The sequence below is a fragment of the Chiloscyllium punctatum genome, chromosome 13 (genome assembly GCF_047496795.1).
Source record: "Chiloscyllium punctatum isolate Juve2018m chromosome 13, sChiPun1.3, whole genome shotgun sequence".
NCBI classification, from domain to species: Eukaryota; Metazoa; Chordata; class Chondrichthyes; order Orectolobiformes; family Hemiscylliidae; genus Chiloscyllium; species Chiloscyllium punctatum.
The window spans coordinates 79,546,009-79,554,314 of NC_092751.1; positions in this window are offsets into that span (position 1 = coordinate 79,546,009).

An 8,306-nucleotide genomic window follows, 5' to 3' on the forward strand; every position below is an offset into this window, starting at 1 on the left:
TCTTCCAGTACCACTAATCCAGAATCTGGTTTCCAGCATCTGCAGTCATTGTTTTTACCCAAAAGATTTTGTTGGCAAAACATACTTCAAAAAGAAGAACTAGTTGTACAGCACAGAGGTCAGAGTTGGCGCTATATAAATGTATGTGCTATCTTTTAGGACAGTGCTGCTGGTCTCCAATGACTGGACACAGTGAGTGATTCATTAAGATCCCAGGGATGTGGACAATTGTTGAGCTTGCCATGGGGTATTGCTTTTGATCTCTCAAGGTGATTCCACTCACATCAATTAACTCACATCTTAGTGACAGTTGACATCAGGTGAATATTTTGTGGTATTTGGGATTCTCACGTCCAACAAAATGTTCTCTCCTCCATTGCAGATGTGCAATGTTGCTAATGTATGGTTCCCTGTATTGCCGTTCTGGGATGGAAGGGGACTGGAGAGAGGAATGATCTGATTTAAACACTTCTCTCAGTCCATTCTTCAAGATCCACCATGGTCTTCCCCTTGTCTTGACCTTTCATTGCATCATCCTCCCAAACAGATAACCGACTGCCTTTCCGCTACCTCCAGGGCAATATCATCAATGAATGTACCCCTTTCCTGCCCTTTCACCTTTGAGCATTCAGAAGGTGAAGTTCCCACTACTATTGCCTGATCCACTCCAACAACCCCTCTCTTCCCAATGTACCTTTCCATGCATCCAATTCCCACTGGAGTCAATGAGAATCAGTGGAAATGATCTCTGTTGGTTGAAGTCATACAAAGGGTTGTGGTTATTGGAGGTCAGTCTTCTTAGCTGCAGGACATCTCTGCAAGAGTTCCTCGGGCAATGTCCTAGGTCCAACCATCTTCATCTGCTTCATCCATGATCTTCCCCCCATCCTAAGGTCAGAAGTGGAAATGTTCGCCGATGATGGCACAATGTTCAGTACCATTCGCGACTCCTCAGATACTGAGGCAGTCCATGTTTGAATGAAACAAGATGTGGACAATGTCCGGGAAAGGTTGCAAGTAACATTCACATCACACAAATGTCTCCAATAAGAGATAATCTAACTTGGGATGCTTTGGAGAGGTTCACCAGGATGTTGTTTGGTGTGGAGAGCATGAGCTATTAGATTACTTACAATGTGGAAACAGGCCCTTCGGCCCAACGAGTCCACACCGACTCTCTGAAGAGCAACCCACCCAGACCCACTCCCCTATATTTACCCCTTCACCTAACACCACAGGCAATTTAGCTTGGCCAATTCACCTAACCTGCACATTTTTGGACTGTGGGAGGAAACCAGAGCACCCGGAGGAAACCCACGCAGACACGGGGAGAATGTGCAAACTCCACACAGACAGTTGCCTGAGGCGGGAACTGAACCTGGGTCTCTGGTGCTGTGAGGCAGCAGTGCTAACCACTGTGCCACCGTGGTTGAGTAGATTAGGATTATTTTGATTAGAAAGAGGGGGGACCTGATTGAGGTGCACAAAATCATGAGAGGTTTAGACAGGGTGGATAGTAAGAAGCAAGAAGCTTTTACCCAGAGCGGGGGATTCAATTATTAGGGGTCATGAGTTCAAGGTGAGAGGGGAAAAGTTTAAGGGAAATATGAATGGAAAGTCTTTTACGCAGAGGGTGGTGGGGGCCTGGAACGCATTACCAGCAGAGGTGGTAGAGGCGGGCACGATAGCGTCATTTAAGATGTATCTAGATAGATACATGAACGGGCAGGGAACAGAGGGATTCAGATCCGTAGAAAATAGGCGACAGGTTTAAGTAGAGGATCTGGATCAGTGCAGGCTTGGAAGGGCCTGTTCCTATGATGTAATGTTCATTGTTCTAACAATTGAATTGTATTCCTACCCAGTGAATCCCCCATTAAGAATATCCTGGGAATTACCATTGGCAAGAAATTGAATTGGACTTACCATATAAAGTCAGGAGTGTGATGGAATACTCTCCATTTGCCTGGATGAGTGCAGCTGCAACAACACTTGAGGAACTTGACACCATCCAGGACAAAGCTGTCCTCTTGATTAGCACCACATCCACAAGCATCCACCCCCTCCACTGCTGGTGTGTACCATTGACAAGATGCATTGCAGAAATTCCCCAAGGTTCCTTAGACAGCACCTTTCAAATCCAGGATCGTTCATGTAGAAGGACAAGGGAAGCAGAAACTTTGAAACATCACCAACTGCAAGCTCCTTTCCCAATCACTCACCATCATGATACGGAAATCTTTCATTGTTCCTTCACTGTTGCTGAGTTCATATCCTGGAATTGCCTCTTTTAGGGTATTGTAGATCTATCTCCAGTAACGGTTCAAGCCGGCAGCTCACCACCACCTTCTCAAGGGCAAATAGGGATGGAGTTCTTAATCTGGTCCAATCTGGGAGCCTTGGCTGACATAATAACAGGAGTGTCAGGGGTTCTGTTCGTTCTGAGGGCTGGCTCTGAAGGAGCTGGATCTGTGTCAAGGACTCTCTCCGTTTATATAAAGGGTGACTTGATAATGAGGTACCAGCCTCTATGGGAGTTATTTTACCCACCTTCTGTGAAAAGAAATCTTACCACTGTTTCTCTCTCTCCACAGAACACTGCCTGTCCTGCTGCGTATTTCCAGCATTTTCTCATCATAAGTCCGATTTCCAATAGCTGCACATTTTTATTTTATTGCAGCTTTGGTTGGTATAGTTATCGTTAATGAGAAAGAGCTGAAAATGTGTTGCTGGAAAAGCGCAGCAGGTCAGGCAGCATCCAAGGAGCAGGAGAATCGACGTTTCGGGCATAAGCCCTTCTCCTGTTCCTTGGATGCTGCCTGACCTGCTGCGCTTTTCCAGCAACACATTTTTAGCTCTGATCTCCAGCATCTGCAGTCCTCACTTTCTCCTCGTTAATGAGAAACTAAACCTGGAAAAGTGTGTTGTGATTCATTTTGGAAGGCCGAATTTAAATGCAAATTACAGGGTTAAAGGGAGGATTCTTGGTGGTGTGGAGGAATAGAGCGATCTTGGGGTCCATGTCTATAGATCCCTCAAAGTTGCCACCCAAGTTGATGGAGTTGTTATGAAGGGGGATTGAGTTTAAGAGCTGTGAGGTTATGGTACAGCTCTATAAAACCCTGGTTAGAGCACACTTGGAATAATGTGTTGAGTTCTGGTCACCTTATTATAGGAAGGATGTTGAAGTTTTAGAGAGGGTGCAGAGGAGAATTATCAGGATGCTGCCTGGACTGGAGGGCTTGTCTTATGAAGAAAGGTTGAGGGAGCTAGGGCTTTTCTCATTGGAACAAAGAAGGATAAGAGGTAACTTGATAGAGGTGTATAAGCTGAGAGGCATAGATAGAGACTTTTTCCCAGGGTGGAAATGGCTATCAAAAGGGGCATAATTTTATATTGATTGGAGGAAGGTTTAGGGGAGATGTCAGAGATCAGTTATTTACACAGAGCGTGGTGGGTGTGTGGAATGCACTGCCTACAGTGGTAGTAGGTACATTACAGACATTTAAGCGATACTTGGTTAGGCACATGGATGGTAGTAAAATGTAGGTTAGTTAACAAGTAGGATAAAAGGTCATCACAATATCAAGGGTCAAAGGGCCTGTACTGAGCTGTGCTGATCTATGTTTGCTGTAAAGTTCAATTTTTAAAGATCTATTTGCCGTTTATCACCCACATATCATAAATGAGAAACAAGACTGCAGCGTAGCAAGCTGAGTTATCCCATTGAAAAGTCTGTGGAGTGCTGATTACAGTTTAACTTGCCCACAGCTTTGGGTCAGTCTGCAATTACAGCCAATATCGGATATACACTCCATTCACAGGAATGGTGCTATTGTGTGTGGGACTTATCACATTTCAAAGCAACATAAAACAAGAAAATCTGCATATTTCCAACACATCATCAAATAATTACCACCAAATCACCTAGTTGACAAAGTAAAGCATAAAACAAATTACAAGCAACAAAGCAAAAGTGAAAGAATGGATGGAAGATGAAGGGAACTAAATTAAAATGCAGTTTGAGGGCATGTCATTCACTCTAGACCCTATAGTCCCCACCTCTCTCTAAAGGCCTCCAAGGTTTCAATGGACACCTCGTGGTCTCTTTTCTAGGACACCAGGGTACCCAAAGTGTGGAGGAATGTCAAAGATTTACTGCAAATTTGCAAATTTCCCTCATTGGCTGCAGTCCTTCTCTAACTGGCCTCAGGATGTGCCCACCCACTGCTCTACCTGCTGTAGCACAATATTGTGCATTGTCTGTTAGGGTGGCTCTGTACTGCAGTTGCATTGTGAGCCTCTCAGTCGATGTAACTGCTGGAATGCAAATCCCTTGGTCTCCAGTGATGTAACCTGAGAACACAGAAGGAATGTCATCACAGGTCCTGCTGAGAAAGAGGTATTGTCAAATAGTTTACCAGTACCCTACACCAAACAGTGAAGTCACAGGACAGATCGTGAATAAAGAACAGAGCGAAGTTCCAGGTATGCGGAGTATTTAATATTAGTTGAGAAATAAACAGTTGGAAAACAAATTCAAATGTCTGTCCCGGTGGCTGAATGATTCCGCCCAATCACAGCAGCAAAGTTTCATTACCATAGAACCTTTACAGTGTGGAAACAGGTCTTTCAGCTCAACTGATCCACACTGACCCACTGAACGGCATCCCACCCAGACCCATCCCCTCACCTAATCCCTGTAACCCTGTTTTTCCCATGGCTGATCCACCTAGCCTGCACATCCTTGAACACTCTGGGCAACTTAGCATGGCCAATTCACCTGACCTGCACATCTTTGGACTGTGGGAGGAAACCGGAGCATCTGGTAGAAACCCATGCAGACACTGGGAGAATGTGCAAACTCCACACAGACAGTCACCCGAGGCTGGAGTCGACCTTGGGTGTGAGGCAGCAGTGCTAACCGCTGAGCCACCATAGTGGTACAAATTATTGAATACATCGCTGTATGATTCACTTTTGGAGTCATATAGCACGGAAATATATGACGGCAAACTCATCCACATTGACCAGATGTCCCAATCTGCCCTAGTCCCTTTTGCCAGTATTTGGACCACATCCCTCTAAACCCTTCCTGTTCATATACGCATCCAGATGCCTTTTAAATATTGTAATGCTGTTGCCTCCACCACTTCCTCTGGCAGCTTATTCTGTACATGCACTGCACTCAGTGAAAAAAATTACCCTTCAGGTCATTTTAAAATTTTCCCCTCTCACCTTAAACATATGACATTTGCAGCATGAAAGTAGGTGTTTCGGCCCATCATATCTGTGCTAATCAATGAAGAGCTGACTGCAATAATTCCATTTTTCTTTTCATGGCCCATAGTTCGGGCAATGCAGGTGAATGTCTACGTGCAGCTGATACTCCCTTTCAGGCTGTAGGTTCCAGACTCCCACCACCTTCTGCATGAAAACAAATCTCTTCAATGCTCCTCTCAACCTACTACCTCTTAAATCTGTGCCCCCTGATAATGACCCCTTTATTTAATAGAAAAAATACCTTCCTATCCATCTATTCTATGTACCTTATAATCATACGCACCTTGATCAATTCCCTTGCAACCTTTGCTGCTCTGAGGAAAACAACCCTAGCCTTTCCAATCTTTCCTTACAGCTCAGATTCTCCAGGCCAAGCATCATCCCAGAAAATTTCCTCTTCAATCACATCCCTCCCTTAATGTGGTAATCAAAATACTTGAGTTGTGGCCCAATCAATGTTTTATACAGGTTCAGCTTTATCTCCCTGCTCTAATATTCTATGCCTCTGCTAATAAAGTGAAATATCCCATGTGCCTTCTTAACCACTTTATCTACGTGCCCTGTTATGGTGAAGGATCTGAAAATATTCACACCAATGTCCCTCTGATCTTTAGTACTTACCAGGGTCCCTTACCTAATTAGTCCTCCCAAAGTGAGTTACCTCACTCATTTCCGAATTGAATTCCATTTTCCCAGCTCTGCTCAGTTGACCAGTCTGTTGGTCCTCCTGCTATCTTTCAGCTCCCCTCCTCACTATTTATCTCCTTGCCAATTTTCATGTCATCAGCGAACTTCTTGATCATAACTTCTACATTTAAGTCAAAATCATTAATGTATACCACAAACAGCAAAGAGCCCCAGCAGCAATCACAGCAGAACCCAATATTCCCAGCCGCAGAACATCCCTCCAGCTTCACCCTCTGCTCCTTGCTTGTTAACCAATTTTGGATCCAATGTGCCACTGTGCTTTGGATCCCATGGACTCTTACGGTACTTTCTTGACCAGTCTGTCATGAGGGGCATGGTCAAAAGTCCAGCTAGAGACCATTAGACGACATCAAATGCATTACCCTCATCAACGATCCTGGTCAGTTCCTCAGAAAATATTGTGAAATTTGTCAAACACATCCTTAACCAATCCAAGTTGACTATCCCTGAGTAAACATATGTCTCTATATATTCTGTGCCTCAGAATTATTTCTGATATCTTCTCTGACGTCAAGGCTAGATTGACTGCTCTGTAATTTCTTAGTTTGTCTCTTCCTTCCTTTTTTTTAACAATGCAATAATGTTAGCAGTCCTCCAGTCCTCTGACACCTCATCTACAGCCAGAAGGAAAGCGCTCCTGATATCTCCTCCCTTGCTTCCCTTAATTGCTTGGATTTTTTTTCATTCTGGCCTGTGGATCTATCCATTTCTTAGGCTGCTAAACCCACTTATAACTCCTCTCTCTCCTTTTCTAATATTTCACAGTCCTTCACCTGATGGCTATACCTGTTGCACCTTCTTCCATTGTGAAGCATGATGCAAAGTATTCTTTGAGGATTGTGTCCAAGTCCTCTGAATCCACACACAGATTGCCTGTATGTTCCCCAATTGGCCTCTAGTTACTTTCTTGCTCTGTATATGCCCTTTGAGTTTCCCTTTATTCTATCCATCATTGTTATCTCATGCTCTCTCTTATGTCCCTTGACACCAGGGTTCTCTATCTTTTTTCTCTCTTTTGTCTTTTCGGGAACATATTTGCCCTGTTTTCCCATGGTTTCCTTCTTGAATATCTCTCACTGCTCTGACAATTTATCTGCAAGTAGCTTTTCCCAGTCCACTTGGCCTAAATTAGGGTTAGAGTCATATACAGATCCTTCAGTCCGACTTGCCCATGCTGACCAAATATCCTAAACTAATCTAAGTCCCATTTGCCAACATTTGGCCCATATCCCTTCCAACCTCTCCTTGCCCAAGGCCGGAATTGAACCCAGGTCATTGGCCCTGTGAGTTAACAGTGATAACCATGGAGAAACCATACTGGAACACTCACAACCATTTCGTTTTGTCTGTGTTAAAGCTGATTGAAAGCAGTCAGTTTGAGGAGAACCATCTGAGCACCTTGAGGGAGACATCTTGAAGAAGTCACTATTTCTCAACTCAGAGACTGAGGGAGGTATCCAGAGCTACTGCCATTGAACCAGAATATCCAGAACCACAACCTACAGGGTCATAAAAGTGAAAGGAAGGAACCTTCATTTCCTCCCAGGACCTGTTCTGCGTAGTTGATCTGTAGGAACAAACCCTAACTATTCAACTACAGATGCCATCGCGGCTGCTGAACCTGACTTCAAGTTTTCAACCTCTTCAATTTAGAAAGAGAATCTACAACCAAGCCAAGAAATGATAGCTGAGACTGAGCTTTTTAAATTTTCTTGTGCCTACTTATTTAAAGTAGTTGTATCGTTATTTCATCTAACAACTTTTTATTTAAGTAAATTTTAGTAATAAGTCATCATAAGCTAACTTTTAGTCTTGTTTAGAACAAAGATTTGTGCTGGCTATTTTAAGAGCTGTGTTGTTGGTTATTTTTAAATTGAAACCCTTACAAACTAAAGGGACATAAATGCTTAAACATAGCCTTGGTTCACAGGCTCACTCGATAACTATGCCCAGTGTGTGATCATGATAAGATAAGAAGCGATGCAAAGAAGGACTGTCTTTATTCAGCATGTAGTAGTGGCTTGGAGTGGATTGCTGATGAGGGTGGTGAGGGCAATCATAATAAATGATCTCGAAAGAAAATTGGATGGACGTTTGTGAGAAATAAACTGACTAGGCGATAGAGATAGAGCATGGGGAAAGGAGCAGTTTAATTTGCTCTGGAAACGGCCAATATAAACTCAGTTAAAAATCACACAACACCAGGTTATAGTCCAACAGGTTTAATTGGAAGCACACTAGCTTTCGGAGGTGGTTGGTGAAGGAGCGGCGCTCCGAAAGCTGGTGCTTCCAATTAAACCTGTTGGACTATAACC